The sequence below is a fragment of the Lissotriton vulgaris genome, chromosome 4_1, assembly GCF_964263255.1.
Source record: "Lissotriton vulgaris chromosome 4_1, aLisVul1.2, whole genome shotgun sequence".
Classification (NCBI taxonomy): Eukaryota; Metazoa; Chordata; class Amphibia; order Caudata; family Salamandridae; genus Lissotriton; species Lissotriton vulgaris.
In genome coordinates this window covers 1,335,129,684-1,335,145,586 of record NC_141691.1, presented here as the reverse complement: position 1 = coordinate 1,335,145,586, position 15,903 = coordinate 1,335,129,684, and the positions used below count along the sequence as shown (strand labels likewise).

General features: G+C 43.8%; 1 pseudogene; it reads left to right on the top strand.

The window, feature by feature from the left end:
• LOC147723949 (uncharacterized) overlaps window positions 1–14,527 on the top strand; it is a 34,373-nt pseudogene extending 19,846 nt beyond the window's left edge.
• The last annotated feature ends 1,376 nt before the right edge of the window (window positions 14,528–15,903 follow it).

Genomic DNA, 15,903 nt, shown 5'->3' with positions numbered 1-15,903 from the left:
CACCACCGCTGGCCACGCCCCCTCCACCGTGTATAAAGTGCGCGCAGCGTGAAAGCGCGACACCCTGATTCCTCGAGTCTCCTGAGGCGGAAGCCGGGAGTGTGCCTTCATTTTTAAAAATTGTTTCTGTGTGATACTTGCTACTTTTAATCACTTACCCCTGCTCACAAACAGCGGATAGAGCGCTGCAACGATTCTCCTACCTAGCCATCACTGAGGGCGAGGCGCGACGCCAGACACGCCCACCGCCGCTGGCCACGCCCCCTCCACCGTGTATAAAGTGCGCGCAGCGTGAAAGCGCGACACCCTGATTCCTCGAGTCTCCTGAGGCGGAAGCCGGGAGTGTGCCTTCATTTTTAAAAATTGTTTCTGTGTGATACTTGCTACTTTTAATCACTTACCCCTGCTCACAAACAGCGGATAGAGCGCTGCAACGATTCTCCTACCTAGCCATCACTGAGGGCGAGGCGCGACGCCAGACACGCCCACCGCCGCTGGCCACGCCCCCTCCACCGTGTATAAAGTGCGCGCAGCGTGAAAGCGCGACACCCTGATTCCTCGAGTCTCCTGAGGCGGAAGCCGGGAGTGTGCCTTCATTTTTAAAAATTGTTTCTGTGTGATACTTGCTACTTTTAATCACTTACCCCTGCTCACAAACAGCGGATAGAGCGCTGCAACGATTCTCCTACCTAGCCATCACTGAGGGCGAGGCGCGACGCCAGACACGCCCACCGCCGCTGGCCACGCCCCCATGACGCCCCTCCCCACAGACGTAAATTATGTGTATTGCTAGGACGCGCAGCGGACGGGCACAGCGGGCGCGCCGTCAGCGCGCCAAAGGCGCGCCAAAGGCAAGCCCGTCTGGGCCCGTCCGGGCCTGGACCGGGCCCAGGGCCAGACCCCCTGCCTCTCCCACTGATTCTATCCAAACGTCCTGGACCAGCACCCAACTTCATCTATTAAACCCCTCCTCTTGCTCGACTACTACCCGCTGCAACCCACACCACTTAGAAGCTGCTTCTTTTCACTGCTCTCAATGCAACTTCACTCTCCCGCCTTACAAATCTTGCCTGCCTCCACGTCTCTCACCGCAGCCCCCCTCACTGAACCACCGGACTCTGAAAGCTGGCTTGATCAACTGCCGGTCTCTCCCCCGACACGCCAACGACATCTGGTTGTCCATCTCCTCTGACGAGTGGGATATTCTATTCCTCACTGAGTCCTGGATCACTGACTCCTCCTCTCCAGATATCTATCTGGCTATCCCCCCTGGATACGATATTAAATGCATGAACCGGGCTGGTGGTAAATCGGGAGGCGGCTTAGCCGTCATCCTCAAATCCCATCTTCAGCTGACCTTTACTAAACTTAATAATATCGGTATAATCGAAGCCATGTACTTCACCATATCTGACTCTGCGGCAGTTATACTGGCTGGCACATTAGTCTATAACCCCCCCACCGCCACTTCCCCTTCTCTTACTGCCCTCACTCATCAAGTGGCTGACTTATCCCTCAAACACCAATATTTTATAGTCCTAGGTGACTTTAACCTCCACGTTGACAATCCTCTCTGCGTGAAGGCGAACAATCTGTTGGAAACTATGGAAAGCCTACACCTTAAACAATTAGTTTCCGGTCCCACTCACAGGGCTGGTCACACCTTGGACCTTATCTTTGCCAATTTTTCGACCATCACTGTCTTCACACCCCTTCCCCTCACCTGGTCCGACCACTATCTTGTCCCCTTCTCTTTTACCCTCGGCCGGAAAGCCATCCCTCTGGCCCCAAGGAAGGAGTTGGGAAGAAAGTGGCACAAGGTCACTTGTGCCTCGTTGGACCCGGTATTCCACTTCCAGACGGAGCATCTCTCATCCGATATTGATGGAAATGTTCTCAGGCTTAACACTGCCCTTGTCAACGCTATTGACTCCATTGCTCCCCAGAAAGTCATTGCCTCCACGAGATCCCGTCCCTCCGCCCCCTGGTTCTCTACCTCCCTCCGAGAGGAGAAAAGCAGATGCAAAGCACTAGAACGTAAGTGGAGACTAAATTACGATCTTGAAGCTAAACTTACCTATAGATTTGCCCTGAAAAAATTCCTCAAACTAAAGAAAATCGCTATCAAAGACCATTTTTCTTCTCAAATATCCAATGCCAAAAACTCGTCCAAAACCCTCTTTTCCATTGTTAAAGACTTCATCAATCCGCCGGCCAGGGCCACTCAGACCACGGCGAGTCAGGCTCTATGCGAGGGACTCTCAGATTACTTCCTTGATAAAATCAACAAACTCTGTGTCTCCTTCCCTATAGGGCTAGTCCCCCTGCCTTCCCCCACTAGTCCCCCTGCTCCTCCGTCCTTCCTTTCCTTCAATAATCTCAACCGGGATGATGCTATTAGGCTACTTACTCACTGCAAATCCGGCGCCCCCTCTGACCCTGTCCCTGCGAAACTTATGGGAGAACTGGCACCTTCGCTAGCCTGCTCCTTCCTCTCCATCTGGAATGCTTCTCTTCACCATGGCTTCTTCCCTACCTCTTGGAAGGAGGCCTTGGTGATTCCCATTCTAAGAAAGGCGGATGCCGACCCCACTGTGTTCGCCAACTATCGTCCCATCTCCCTTCTCCCCAAGCCCGCTAAGGTCCTGGAAAAAGCCGTGCAGCTACAACTCACAGAATATCTGGAAAACCACTCTCTGCTGCACGACTCACAATCCGGATTTAGAGCTGGATTCAGCACGGAGACGGCATTGTTGGAAGTGTCGGAGACTATTCGGGAATGTGTGGACAGGGGCGAGGAGGCCATGCTGGTCCTCCTCGACCTGTCCGCAGCTTTCGATACGGTCTCCCACCCCATCCTCCTCGACCGACTTAAACAGATAGGCATTGGCGGCACTGCCTTCAGCTGGATTAAGTCCTTCCTTTCGGGAAGAAGTCAGAGGGTACTGCTGCGCCCTTTTAAATCGGAGGAAAAACCCCTGTCTTGCGGTGGGCCTCAGGGCTCCGCCCTCAGCCACCTGTTCTTCAACGTCTATCTTGCCCCACTGGCCGACGTTGTGGAGTCCTACGGAGTCAGGGTGGTCTCTTACGCTGACGATACTCAGCTGGTGTTTTCCTTTAGAGACCACTCGGACACCGCATTCTCCAACTTCCGCCAGTGCCTCCACAATATCAGCGCTTGGATGACTGATAACCATCTCAGATTAAATGCAGACAAGACGGAGGTGCTGTTTTTCAATCAGAAGGACCCTATCCCTTCCTTTTGGTGGTGGCCCACGGCACTTGATCCCGCTCCCTCTCCCGTTCACTCTGCTCGCAACCTGGGTTTCATGTTCGACGACTCCCTTTCATGCAAAACCCAGGTCAATAAAGTGACCTCTGCCTGCTTCCTGAAGCTGCATATGATTAAAAAAATACTCCCTTATCTCCCCCTGGATTCCCGCCGTACAGTTACCCAAGCCCTCATCACGTCCCACCTGGACTATGCTAACAGCCTCTATGCTGGTGCCCCCCAGTATCTGTTGGATCGGCTCCAAATTGTCCAGAATGCGTCGGCCAGACTGATTGGTAACATCCCCTACCGCCAATCTGTAACCGCGTATCGTAAGGAACTTCACTGGCTTCCAGTGGCCAGCCGCATCCAATTCAAGATCCTTACCCTTACCCATCGAGCCGTCAACAACCGCGGACCTAACTATCTGATAAAACGGGTCTCTATATCTCGCTCCATCAGATCCCTGAGATCCAATGACCTCCGCCTCCTGATCTCTCCCCGTTTCAGACTATCTAGAATGGGTGGCAGAGGGTTCAGTGTCATTGCGGCTAAACTGTGGAACGCTCTGCCTATCGATCTGAGATTCTGCACCGCCGAATCCATCTTCCGAGCCAAACTCAAAACCTGGCTCTTCTCTGGACTTTAATTCAACCTTCTGTTCCCCTTGCTCTACGCTCCTCCCCTGGAGGCTCAGGTTCTAGCGCCGGGACACCCCTTCGGGGGTAGCTGTGCGCTTTATAAATCACATAAAATAAAATAAATAAAAATCTGCCCTGATCAAATTGGCGAGATGCTCTATATACAGATTGAAGAGAAACAGAGACAGGGGGCTGCCTTGTCTTGTGCCTCTTGAGATGTTAAACCAATCCGACAGTTCTCCGTTTTCCAACAACTTGGCCCTGGGGCAATAATAAAGATTTTGCACAGCCCTCACCATATTCTGCCGAAAGCCAAAACTACTTAAGGTCTCCCAGAGATAGGCCCAGTGCACTTGATCGAAGGCCTTAGCTGCATCTACGGCTTCTATAGTCAGAAGTAGATACAAGACCTCCGCAATATCTACAACCCCCATCATTTGGAATGTTAGTTCATTTAACTGTCTCCCTCGTATAAAGCCTCTTTGATCAGCGTGGATAACCCCTTTTATAACCTTAGCTACTTGTGATGCTACAATTCCTGGGAAAATCTTATAATCTCTATTTAGGAGGGATATTGGTCTATAAGAATCTGCTCCTTGTGGGTCTTTATTCGGTTTTAAGAATAAAGTAACCATGGCCTCTGACCAAGAGCTGGGGGTGGTTTCTCCATCTTTATATATTTCATTGAATAGGACTTTTAAACCTAGGGCCACTATATCTATAATGCAGGAAAAAACCTAAAAAATCTCTCCCTCTAATGCCCTCTTCTGTTCACTTGTTAATTTTGGAAGTATCATCATTTTTAACCAATCCTCTTTACACTCCCGGCCAGGTTGGATATCCTCGATATAGAGGTTACTCATATAGCTTTGGCCTTCTACGCATATCCGTTCATTGGCATACAGCACATCTCCTGACTGCCTACTGATTAAGTCCTGTGTTTCTAGCCCTATCTCCTTTAGCCTTCCAGGCCAGCAGTGAGCTACATTTCTCTCTGTAGGCAAAATGTTGAACTTACTCACTTACTATCTGTCAAGTAACTTTTTATCTAGCTGTGCCTGAAATTCCACCTGCAACCTCTCCAATTCTCTACTTCTGATTTAGGCTTGTCTTTTTTTTTAGAAGTGTAGTCTGAAGCATGTTGCATGTCACTGTTCTTCATACGATCTTCATGTCTGTGTTCTGACCGTCCTTCTATCGGAGTTTCTTGGTGATCGCTGAAAGGAACAAGAGGAGCATTTATCAGTATCCTGATACCTGTCAGGTTTTTTATTGTTATCTCTATTCCTAAGGTTCAGAGGGCTCTTGTTGAGGAGACCCACTCCTAGTTAGAGATCTATTATCTCTAATCTTTTGTTTTTTATTGTTATTATCCCATTTCTTCTTGGAAGAATCAGGTGATTGCTTGGTATTATCCTTTTCAGGACCACCCACAAGTTGAGGTTTTGTTGCTCTAGCTCCAAACTATCTCTACCTAATTCAGTGTAGGTGTCAGTGATAATTTTTGGTAATTCACGTTCCTGTTGTAAAGGAGTGAATTCCCTCAGGTGTTGGTGTATTTCCACTGCAACTGCCTCCTGTTTTACGTTTGCTATTATTATAGCTGATACCTGGGAAAAAATACCTAATAATTTCATCCCTAAGTTCGGAGCAAGTTCAGAGCTATCCTCATTGGCAAGCAGATTGTTAGCATTCTGTGTTTTTATTGAGGAATTGTGTGTGGAAATAATGCCTCTAGCTGTCTTATTTTCTAAGCTATCCAGAATGGCTTTTGCTCACGTTAAGTGTGCTCTTTACCAATAACTGCGTGTAGCTGTTGTGGAGTAAATTTAGTTCTAAAACCCTGAATTTCACTTGTCTTTGTAGCTCTTGTTGGCTAAAGTGTAAGTGTTCTCATCACAAACTGTGTCGGGTTTCTGTAAAGTGTTATTATTTCTTGTGAAGTCGACATAGGCCTGCTACTGGCATTGTGTCAATGTCTGGGTGCGGAGTGTAGGGACCTAAGACTGGCCAAGTGTCTCCTCTTCTGAGTGGACCGTAATGTCCTAATACGGACAGTATTCATTTGGTGTTTCATCTTCAGTGTAAGAATAAAATCTATTTGATTGCGCATTTGCTTGTGGGGTTTTAACCATGACTAGAATACCTTTGTTCTATATGACTCATGAGCCTCAATCACAAAGGCTACTGCCCCACCCCTAGTTGTGACTCCATAGTCCATTAGCTTTTGACGAAGGGCAGTTCTGAAATTTTCTAAAATGTTAATTTCACCTTCCTCTTCTTCTTCCCTGACTACAGCAGGCTGTGCTTGCATAGTAGCGTTCTTGTCAGTCATTGCTGACAAAGGTTTCACAAGGAAGAGTTCCAAGGAAACTGAGATAAGGTGTTATGCACAATAGAAATTGGTTGTCCTTCAAGCTTGATAAACATACAGCCAATACATAGGATATGCCTATTCAGCTGTGGTGGATAGTTCCCTTCCCACTCCAGACGTCCCTGGGGAAATGTGAGTAGGGGTCTCAGAGAACAGCATGACTGAACTACTCAGATTTAAATTTAAATGAGTACCAAACCAATGTTGGTGGGGCCATGTCGTGTAGTTCCTATAAACCTATATAGGATCTGCATGTTTAGACAGCATACACTATAGGATTGGTGTCAGGCTGATTCTAGACACCCCTACTGTGTATGTTAGCCTGTAAACCAGCTAGCTCACAGTGCCACAAGAAACCCCTCTTAACAAGGAGAGAATAGTTATTGGCAACCATCAAACATGACAACAATGTCCCATCAGGGATCGTGGAAACCGCACATTACTTTTCACTCAGTCACTCATGCTCACGTCGTCTCAGAGAGATACAGAGAATAAAGGGCAGGGACCTTTTTCAATAAGTATTTATTGATCCAGCGTCATTCTAGTGTAAAATAGGTATGCTGAAACAACCACTAGACAATAGGAGATATAAATGAGTAAAAGCATTAACAAGATAAAAGGATGGTTGATTTCTACCATTGTGTTAAGACAATGAATAGAGGCAAGTATTTAAAATACATGACAGTACAATTCGTACTCCTATGATGCGACCCTAACTAGATGTACCTAAGTGTACCTAGCATGTATATAGGTATAAAAGCCAAGAATCCCTCTAGGATAAAGTCGCAAGGAATGTCAGACCACTGCTACCTGGAATGTCTGCATGCAGGAAGTTCAGCGTATCGCGTCAGTGTATCAGAATGAAAGTCCTCTTCTCTACGGACTACCTCTGCAAGATATGGTGTGTATATACCCAAAGTGGTACCCCTGGGGATACACCTTCCTATATCATGTCAGACTAGGATGACTGAAGAAATTAACCTTATACTTAGGTATAATGTATGAGATGGTAGGCCTGCTGTCCTGCTGTGATTCCAAGAATCTTCATGCATAATAAATGAGGCTTAAGCTTTTCAGATAAAGCCCCATGTCATCTTCGGACATTACTGTAACTAGGTAAGGAGTCATTACTAAGAACCGTTATGGAGTGTAATGGTAGGGAAGACTATAGGTGAAAGATTAGGTAACTACCTGAGCCTATATTTGGGTACCTATATGGAGCATGGTGAACAGTCAGAATATCGAGTAGGAAATATTGACGTGCACTAATATCGAGTGCAAAATGTCGTGACACATAAATATCGAGTGCCAGAATATCGTGGTCAGGAATATCGAGTTTAAGGTAAGAAATATTGTTTTCCAAAATATCTAAATCATTAATATTGTTTGCAAAAATATAGTAGTTAAAAATATTGTTATTTTAGTTAGTATTATGTATTTTAGTGTGCATTTTAAATATATGTGCTATATTTTTTGTCTAAGTATTCGTATGTGTTACATTTTTAGAAGGTAGATTTTACCTTTTAGTTCCATAGCGGATTCTGAGTTTACAGGGGATTACGATGGGAAGTCATTCAATTGTAATAAATTGAATATTGATTTTATTTTAATTTATTTTTGCGTTTTATTTCAGTAGCAGGTTGTGGCTTTATAGGGGAATATGGTGGGAAGTAATTTAATTATAATGAATTGAATATATATTTTTATTTATTTAACTTTCATTTTATAGTGTTAATTATGCTAAATAATTATTATTAATTAATTAATAATTGACTGTTAATTTTTATTGATAAATGAATTGGCAAATATGTTAATTGTGTAATTCTTTTAGGAGCGGGTTGTGGGTTTATAGGGGAATAGGGTAAGAAGTAATTTAGTTATAATCAAATTATTAATAATGTTTCCTAATTAATATTGATTTATTTACAATTTTATATTGTTAATTGTGCGGAATAATTACTTATTTATTATTTATTAATTTGTTAATAATCAGTAATACTTAATTGGTAATTATGTTATTTGTGTTGGAAGTAATTTAATTATAATTACTTTTTTCATAACTAATATTCATTTATTCATTATTTTATGTTGTTAATTGTGGGGGATAAGGTATTATTACTTGTTTATTAATTTGTTATTAGTTATTCATAATTAATTGGAATTATGAAAATTGTGTCCTTTTTTTAGTAGCTGGTTGTTGGTTGGCAGGGGAGTAGGGCGGGATGTAATTTAGGAGTCTATTAGGATGGCGGGCAGAAAACCAGTATGAACGCCGCGGTAGCGGAAATGAACTATCCGCATGTACCGCAGCAAAACAGGTGGCAAGATTAGGATCAACTGCCAGAAAAAAAGGACTGCGCCAGGACGATGCCACTAAAGACCACTGTAGAGGGCGGTACAGGTGAAAATCTGTGAGCCCCGGTGGGATTTGCGGCGGAAAAACCCAAAACTGCCGCATGGCCCGCGGATTGACCACATGTTCAATTAAGAAACAATGATGAGACAGAGAAACGATCCGCTGTTTCCCACCTTCGTGATCGCAAAAAGTGATGAATGGGAGAGCCGGCGGAAGGGCGGTTGCATACCCACCACCGCGGCCACTCCGGAACTGATTATGGCGCACAAAAAAAAACGAACAGCAAGGCCAACAAGTGTACACATCAAAACTGGGGTGGTGTGGAGTGCAAAAAAACAATGGATTTAGGCCCAAATCTCTGTACTGGGGTGAATGTATGACACTGTTCTGTATTCTGTCCATCAACTTTTGTTTTTGCATTTGTCACCCTGAGTGGGATGGGTATGCTCAGACGTGAGTCCCATGCTCTCCACACCACTGGAGTCAAGCTATCCTGGCTGAAGACGGCTGATAGCCAGAAATCGGTCCTAGGATGCTTGATTCCGGTCCAGTAATGACATGGCTTTGCAGTTCGGGCTGGACTGTTCCCATGAGGCACAGGGTCATGGCTGATTTGCATATGGCCATGTCGGAACTGGGGTGGTGTGGAGTGCAAAAAAAACGATGGATTTAGGCCCAGATCTCTGTACTGGGGTGAAGGTATGACATAGTTTTGCATTCTGTCCATCAACTGTTGTTTTTGCATTTGTCACCCCGAGTGGGATGGGTATGCTGAGATGTGAGTCCCATGCTCTCCACACCACTGGAGTCAAGCTATCCTGTCTGAAGACGGCTGACAGCCATAAACCGGCCCTAGGATGCTTGATTCTGGTCCAGTAAAGACATGGCTTAGCAGTTCGGGCTGGACTGTTCCCATAAGGCACAGGGTCAAGACTGATTTGCATATGGCCATGTCTGAACTGGGGTGGTGTGGACGGCAAAAAAACAATGGATTTAGGCTCAGATCTCTGTACTGGGGTCAATGTATGACATTGTTCTGCATTCTGTCCATCAACTGTTGGTTTTGCATTGTAATAAGGCGGTCGAACCAACCACTTCTGAAGAGACTGTGGCGGTCAGTCTGCCTCTGACAGGACTGCAGAAGCAGATCCGGCCGGCGGTCAGACTGCCTCTGACAGGACCGCGGAAGCAGATCCGGCCGGCATCTGAATCAGGCCCTAAATTGGTATGAGGGGTGGACATAATCTGTGTATTTCTGTGCGGCGTAATCATGCAGAATTACAGAAGAATTTTGCAAGATTATAATTTAATTATGCGGGAAGGGAAATTGTACATATTGTGCTATTTCTTTGTGCATAAATGCCCCAAGGAACAGCACTAAATGCAACAGAACATGAATAGCAAGTGCAGCCAGCAACTTACGCTTGCTAAATGTGCTCTTGGGGTAAGATTTTCCACTATCTCACTACCAGCATTTAGCGCTATTTTCTTTGCGCAGAATGCACCCTTGCATCCAAAATGGATGTAAGGATGATTTTGTGCTGAGAAATAGTGCTAAATGCAGCAGATTTCGAACGGTGAGTAAGAGTGGATTTACCAACATTTCTCTGATTTCTCTGGTGTAACCGAAATTCTGTCCAGGCCTAGTAGTTACTTTGTTGATAATAATTGAAACGGTTGTTAAACATTTGCCCTACATTGTTTCATTGTAAAGTGCTCTGACATGTCTCTAGCCAGGATAGTACTATACAAAACACACAGGGTTACCATGTATAAGTCCATGAAACGGTTAATTCTCCTAAGTTACTTTGGTTCACTGCAGCAGGTAAAGTTGAAACCTTCACATACATGAGTTTACTTGGAAGCCGTCGGAGCTTTTACTACATTTTATTATTTTCTGCTATGTTTCATTGACATGAAACCAGAGCTGATACATCAGATTTTAAAGTTACCCTTCCAATCTTGCATTCATATCCAAGCCTTAACTTGAAGTAAACAAATTGTGGCATGCTGTACAAGCTGCTGACACTTGACAGGACTCACAAAAGGTTTTGTCTACTATCAAACACACTTCATTTTACCACCGGCATTTCATTCCGAGAGGAGTGATGCATAACATATTTTCCCAGGTACACTACAAACACTTCTAAACAGAAACTCCCTTGAGAAATTCTTGCTCTACAAAGTGCATCATGTATTATTCAAACACTCAGAAGCTAAATACCTTCAAAGATGATATCCATTTGTGAGTAATATGACACCTCTGCATGAGCAGGATCTCAGCATCACTTGATTTATTTATTTTTCATGTGTTTTGCTCGAATTAAGAAGCAGCATAATCTATTCATTGTTTGCCTCATTTGCCCTATGCATGCATTTGTTTACGTCATTTCATGAATAATTGTGCCATGGGTGCTTCCAATTCAATTAAAATTGAAATAAATGTCGTTCTTTTAAACATTGCCAGGGACGGCGGGTGGGAAATCAGGTTCATGCATGAATATTCAGTTTTCTTCCCAGCAATAATTTGTCAAACTTCTTGCAATGAAAGCGCGTGTTGTTCATGTGTTTGATTGACATCTGGGCTAAGAATTACCCACTCAACCCTTCAACCTCCTTAAGATGGATACAATGAATCCACACAACCGTATTACAAAGTTCATACACAAACGTTTTAATCGAACAGTAAAGTTTAACTAAAGTAATCATTTAAAACATTAACATTTGTCAGTGGCTTGGTAACGTTTAAAAGGGTATCGCATATAAGTGTATTGTTGCGAGAAACATTCAGGCAGTGCTGGTATCAAGGCTATCAGCGTAATTAGAGTATCGGATATCTCCTTCTAAACTGCCTGGCACACTGAATACATCTGGGACCTCCAAATACTATGGCCTCTTGGTCAGTTGGCTCTCAGATTTCAAGCGCAGCAGATTCACTTCTTGTGTTAGAATGCCTGAAAATAGCAGAATGACAAGGTCCGTACAGTATTACTCCTTTGGATTAAATACAGGATTGTTTTGACTAATACTGGGTGCTGCCCTGTGTTTGGATAGAGCTCATAACACGATCAGCACATATGTAAGGGGTCATTTTATTCTTTCCAGGTTGGGTTGGATGGTATTTTGCCAATCCAATTTTGTAATACTGTGCATTAAGTGGTAACAGTATTTTGTAATGTTTCAGCTTGACATAAATGGCACTAGCTGATCCTATGCCTAAAGACTTTGCTGTAAAAATGGCAAGAGACTTTAGGCCTGATTTTGATCATGTGGCAGTGGTCCCTAGTACTCTGCTGAGTCGACAGTCTTTTGCGTGCCGTTTTTTGATGCATGCAGGCTGCCTCGCCATCCCCATTGACAGAGTGCTTCCTGCTGCGGTCACAGCACCCTGCTGCTGTTATCAGACAGAGTTTGTCAGTTGTTGTATGCACTCAACAAGGCACCATCACTATTGCCATTGGATGGAAAATCACACCTGATACATCCATTGGCCTAATGGAAACAGCTGCATACTACACTATAAAACACACCCCATTGCAGACCAGGATCCTTTGCCATTCCCGCTCCAACACGACTTTAAATACCAAAGGCTCTGCCAGGGAAGTGAGTTTTTTTTATTTTTCACTCTCCTTGACTCCTGTCCCTTTACCCACTTTTCTTAATACCTTGTGGTCAATTATTTAATTTATTCTTATTTTATGCACGTCAGGCCCCAAAAACCCACATTTTACTGAGGGAGAATTGTCAGTCATAGTGGATGAAATCCTAAGAGTAGAGCCACAATTGTTTGGAGCCCAAGTCAAAAATACATTTCTATCCCAGAAGAGGCACATGTGTGCCGGAATAGTCGACAGAGTGAATGCTGTAGCAAAAAACCTTCGCACACAGGAGGAAATTAGGAAGAGGTGGAATGACCTGCAGGGGAAGGTGCGTTCCCTGGCCCCCAAGCATCACATTGATGCCAACAGGACAGGTGGTGGTTCTCCCAGGCCCTCAATAGCATTCATGCCCTAGGAGGAGAAGATCTTGCAGATCCAACCTGCTGAATACTTGACAAGGAATACCTGGTGGCATGGGGTCTAGTACGTTAAACTTTCTAAAGGCACAATAAACTTGAATGTCCTGTTTGTACTCAACTTAGCTGTTGCCAATGTATCCTGCAAATGTTTGCCTAACATACCTCAAAGTATCAGTATTCGATTAATATTGTTTGTATAAATGTGTTATGTTGCAGTTGCATCTAAGATTACAGGTGTAAATCTCCATTACATGTCACATGATGGTATGGTGCCTGTAAGTGTTACAACCCCAAAAATCGAATTTTACATATGTGTTTCAAAATGTATATATCTGGCCCATTTCCGCTTCATATTTTCCATAGGTATGTCCCACTAACCATTTGCAAGTGTTGGAAAGTTGTCTTTGAAATGATTACAGCTACCATGATTCCCTATTTCTGTTTCACTAAAGAATATTGCTGTCATGTTGCTCATTCTCTCTATGCTACCAGATTACAACACATAGTAAAGTGTCATGTAGTAATCAATCTCTATTCAATGCTGTTTTGTGTTGTTTTCTGAAGGTTGTCCTCTTCCAATCAACCGATCAAACTGCATTAACACAAAATGTGTAAGGTAGGCAAATAACTATGATTAATATAAGTGGTACTTGCAAATATTGACAATGTATTTTTAATGTGATGACTAATGCCAAACATATATACAATTAGTGGAAATCTCTATTTTGCAGTCAGCAAGGCCTTGCAATTGTCAAATACATATTTCACCTCTCCACTGTGTTGGGCTCAATGGTTGGGAGAAGTCAGGCATATTACCTAAATACTTCAAGGACATTTTAGGATATCCTATTACCTGCTGTGTTTGAAGTTGTACTGCTTGAAATTGATAAAAGTTAGGGTAATATGTTCCATGCCAGTGGAAGCTATCATCACAATAATCTCTATCTATTTTGTCTTTTAGCTATCTACATTGCTTGTCTCAAAAGATTTAAATGTGCAATACACACTTTTACTAATAAGAATGTTCTCCATTTTTCAATAGGTCAAATTGGCCGATCACATGGGCAGGTTCCAGCAACTGAAGGAACCTCCACTGAAGCCCAGGATCAAGCCTTCAGTGAGGACAGCCTTCCTGGTGATGTCGAGGAGCTTGGTTCATCTGGTCAGTTTGGGCTGAAAGGCTCCAGTGACACTCCCTGTGCTCACACATACACCTCCCAACCCAGCTGTGACACCCCCGCAATTTGAAGATTTCACTTCCTGTGTTCCACCACTGTGACACTGATTGTGTGCGCCACAGTCCTGAGTGATCTTGAGACCATATCGCCGCAAGCTCACCCAGGACCCAGTCGGATGGGGCAAACTGATCCAATGGCACAGGCTAGCGGAGGTAGGGTTTGTGAACAGGTGTTTGAGGAGCAACATCCTGAGTCTACTTGTGTCACTGACCCCAGACCACCATTGATCAAGTCTTGGGAGCCTACCATCAATCCCAAGACATGATGGGCTAGGTACTCATGAGCTTCGAGAGATGAAGCAGCTGCAGAGGCAGCACAACCACCAGATGGAGATCCATAATTCAAATATGGGCTTCCTGGTTCGGGTGCTACAAGACATTTACACCAACATATGCAGGGCTTTCCTAGCACCATCTGCCCCTTCCTGTGGTCCTGCAACATCTGAGCCCTCTACATTGGTCATATCCACAGGAAGGGAGGCTCTATCACCAGAAGAACCGCCTGCACCCCACCTAGCCCCTGCAGCTGTGGATCACCGCCCTCCCCACGGCTGGGGACGTCCACACAGATCACAAGAAGGTGAGGATGGCAAGATCTCTGCTACTGTTAGCAAGAAACCTCAAAGCTAATTTTCTTCAGCGTGTGCCTACCATTCACTCCATGGACTATTTCTGCACATATTTGCCTTCCTGATACCGGAAGTATTTTGGGCATTGGACATCAAACTATTATTTCATTCACCTTAATTGATTTCTTCCCTATTTGCTCTGCTTTTGTTATGTTCACCCTCTTTAATTTCCTCATGTTTGGTACAATAAATGTACAAGTCAAAAAGTCATAGCCTGGTATTGTATATCTAAACTCTATAAACATATTTGTTTTATCCCGTCATAACTTGACAATGACAAAACATCAAAATATTGTGTCACCGTAGATGATTTGCAAGTGGGTATTATTTATTCCAAGTACCCAAACATAACTCCCAAAATGTGCCATACCAGTCAATCATGAGCTACTATGTTTATCTCATTTGACCAATACTCGTCTTTCAACATTTGAACTAACATAACAATCCATATTTTACACTAATACTCAGTGCCAGTTTGCTCATTTCCAATTCAAGACCTTGCCAACATGGTAGAAGGGGATATGTCCAAAGCAATAGGATTGCATAGACAAATTAGCACTGTCATGTCATTAGCTGTTGCCAGATCTTCTGGCTCACATAAGGAATCCTACATTAATAACGCCAAGAGAAAAAAACATGGCAGTGCTACATTTTGTAGACACAGGATCATTGCCAAAACTGTTTCAGTATCTGTTGGAATGTCAAAGCTAGGTTTCTGTGGTGTGCCACAAGTAGAATGTCCCACAATGATGTGACACATCAACACCCACATACACTTTACACAATGAAGACTTTATCAATGTGAAGGGAGCGTATGATGATTTCGCACCACTAGCACATTGGTTTTTAGCAAATGATGGCACACATATTGAAATAGTGCCAATACTTCACAGAGAACAAGTCAAATGTAAAGCTCCCATTCGAACACAGTGCAAGTTGCCTTGGTACAAGATTTGTACATTCAAAGTCTGTGTCTGTCTTTTCCAGGATCAACACAAGTTCCATTTGTACTTGGAAACAGCACCATATATCTGCAAATGTCACTACTCTGAAATATCCAAATGAAGATGACATGGTGAAGGAACCAATAACAGATTGTTTTTTTAAAAAGCCAATCACACAGAACAGGATGACCGCATTACAAAGTCAACTTTGGAGAACACAGTTTCACATAAACAATCAGGAATAACCAATGTAACTGAACAAAGTAGTCAATGTGTCCACACTTTGATCTTCAAACACCTTTGGGCTGATTTAATTTAATTTAATTTAATTTAATTTAATTGCGGGTTTATATAGCGCTAGGAATCGACTCCCGGAGGATTATCTCCGCGCTTCGACCGCTGGGGAACCCGTTCTGACTCACCCTGAGAGATG